At 45.3% G+C, this 3067-nt stretch overlaps 1 non-coding gene across 1 annotated transcript; it reads left to right on the forward strand.

Annotated features, from left to right (window-relative positions):
- Positions 1–2694: 2694 nt before the first annotated feature.
- Positions 2695–2768, forward strand: trnan-guu (transfer RNA asparagine (anticodon GUU)). The gene has a single exon. It is a non-coding gene; the product is annotated as a tRNA-Asn (tRNA).
- The last annotated feature ends 299 nt before the right edge of the window (positions 2769–3067 follow it).

Here is a 3067-nt window from a genome sequence, read left to right on the forward strand (position 1 = left end):
GCATTCCGGTGGATGAATAAAAGCAATGCTTTTTGAAATGCAGGCACTGCATGTTTTGCACTCGACAAAACGTTGCATTTTCTTTTCATTAATTTTACATTAATGCATTGCAATGCCAACGCACTTTTTACGTGGCAAGATCGATAATTAGCAGAGCAGAATGAAGAGAACACAAAGTTTCTGTTTAAAGAATGGACTCAGTCGAGAATATTTTGTGGATTTTATTTTTCTGAGACTATTTTCCCTGTGCTGGGGACACCCTGCGCAGATATGTGAAAAAGCTGGTTTTGTTAAAACTCCAGAGACCGCATGGCAGTTAGTTGGGACAAAAGACCTGTCTGTCATCCATTGACAAATGAGCTGTCAGCCAGGAAGGGGGGCCACTGACAAAGCCAGTCTAATTTGTAAAAGCACTTCTCACCTCCATCTCAGAAGGAGACACAGAACAATGAACCCACCAGCCTGGCCAGCCAAGGAGGAGCTGGGTCTTTCCCAACACAAAGGCTCAGAGAGATGCCCAGACTAAGGGCCATCAGCCCAATGCATGGGTGGGATGGCCCATCACTGACTAAGTACCCGTGCTTAGAAACAAATGGGTTTTAAAGATTGGCGGGAAAGATAGGGGTAGCAAGACTCCCAGAAAGACAGGGTCCTTTCCACTTTATTTATAGCTTGGAGCTTGGTGTGAAGCTTGGAGCTTGCAGTTTGCAGCTTGTGTCGAGAGAGAGCCCCCTCTCCCTCTCGCTCTCACTCCACCTATCGATGTACCAGAGGAAGGGGCCGCAGTACTGCAGAAGAAGCCACCGAGACTGTAGACCAGGCAGTGACTTCCCACAGCTGAGTTGAGCAAGAAAACGGGCTGCGTATGGTGGTGAACATGGTCGCGAGTGTCCCAAGCCAGTAACCAGATATCCCAGGCCAGCTGGGTAAGGGCTCAGGTTTTTCTCAGAAGTGAAGCTTTTCAGGGCTATTCTGGGGAGGGTAATTCATTGGTAGGGGTGGGGTTAGAATACACCAGGGAATTACTGTGTGTTACTAGGTTCATTTCTGTACTGTATGTATGTTGTTTGTAACCGGGATTTTATTCTCCACAGAGACAGTGATTTAGTTTAGCAGTGCATGTTTTAGACAGTGTATGTTAGACCAAATAAATATACTACGATTTATCACTGAAGCATCCCTTTCCATGACTCATTTAATTTACACTCTGAATAATAATTCCCGGATCTAGAACTTTCGTAAGGTGGGGGCGATTCAAACCGTCCGTCTGGCAATTGAGCGAGGATCACAAACACTTACAATATTTACGAAAGGATATACTTGCTTTGGAGGTAGTTCAGAGAAGGTTCACTGGGTTTACTCTGGAGATGAGCGGTCGACTTATGAGAAAAGGTTGAGTAGGTGGGGCCTCTACTCATTGGAATTCAGAAGAATGAGAGGTTATCTTATCGAAACGTATAAGGTAATGAGGGAGCTTGATAAGGTGGATGCAGAGAGGATGGTTCCACTGATAGGGGAGACTAGAACTAGGGGGCATAATCTCAGAATAAGGGGCCGCCCATTTTAATCTGTGATGAGGAGGAATTTCTTCTCTCAGAGGGTTGTAAATCTGTCAAACTCACTGCCTCAGAGAGCTGAGAAAGCCACGACATGAAATAAATTTAAGACAGAGATAGCTTCTTCACTGATAAGGGAATAAGGCTTATGGGGAACGGGCAGGGATGTGGACTTGAGTCCATGATCGAATCAGCCATGATCATACTAAATGGCGGAGCAGGCTCGAGGGGCCATATGGCCTACTCCTGCTCCTAGTTCTTAAGTTCTTATGTTCTGAATAGCGACACACAAAAAAATGCTTTGATCATGGTTACACCTTATCTTCACGTTTGTCAAACAGTTGGCTCGTTGGTCTCGGGCTGTGATTTCCCTTTGGAGTTGTTCATTGAAATTTACGAGGGGTTCCAGAGGAGCCCTGATATTGCTCGCATATTTTGAAATTGCATCGAACTTTTGCAAAGAAGGACTTGCATATCTGCAGCGCCTTTCAGGAACTCATGTCGCCCCAAAGCGCTTTTCAGCCATTGAGTTATGTTTGAAGTGTTGTAGTTTGGGGAAAGATGTGCCCAGATCACCAAACATGAACCTCAACTCTTTGCAGAGAGTTTGGTGCAAATAATCAGGCGTCTCAGGGACTTGGACTTTCTTTGAATAAGTTCTGTTTGTACCTGCATTCAAGCTTGAAACAGCAACTGGGCTTCCATCTCACGGGAGGTTTGGGGTTGATGTGCGTCGATTTCAATCTTTGAAATATCACCAAGCAAAGAAACGGTGAATCCAACTGTCCCTGTCAGCATTTAGTTCCCGTTGAATCAAAGGAATATCCGCAGTCAGGAGCTGAAAAGAAATTCAAACCTAATACCTGCTTCGGGACAAAAGAATACTTCGTCACAGACAAGGCACTGGAAGGCTGGAAGGTAGATCACACCGGTTGTGGGAGAGCTGGTTGGCGGTGACATGGAAGTGTTTGCAGTGTGCGGGACCAGACTGCTTCCACACATCCACAATGAATGTCCCTCCATTTATTTGGGAAAAGTACAACTGAGAGTGGACAAGTTCCATCCCGGTCGGAGCAATCTGAAGCTTTAACTGACTGACACCCTGGTTTTGGATGTCTTGCACCTTATATGTCCATCAGTCTCTGTGGCGCAATGGGTTAGCGCGTTCGGCTGTTAATCGAAAGGTTGGTGGTTCGAGCCCACCCAGGGACGAAGTGTTTAACTGTTTTTCCCCGAGTATTCGGTGCCGCACAGTCCCAGGTTGTCATTGTGCGTTTTGGCTGCACGAATCTAATCCGCAAATGTTGCCAGCAGTGCTGTTATCCAATTAGTTCCCACTCCAATATTTTATGAGCATTCAGTTCAAGTAAAACTATAACAATTTTTTACATGGATCATGTTCCTCCATCCAGCCCATTAGAAATAAATTATGTTATTGGGTTTAAAGAAACTGGTGGAAATTGATTCTGTTGGTACATATATAGAACTGGAACTTCGGTCTCAAGTGCTCC

This window comes from Pristiophorus japonicus, unplaced genomic scaffold (genome assembly GCF_044704955.1).
Source record: "Pristiophorus japonicus isolate sPriJap1 unplaced genomic scaffold, sPriJap1.hap1 HAP1_SCAFFOLD_130, whole genome shotgun sequence".
In the NCBI taxonomy this organism is placed as follows: Eukaryota; Metazoa; Chordata; class Chondrichthyes; family Pristiophoridae; genus Pristiophorus; species Pristiophorus japonicus.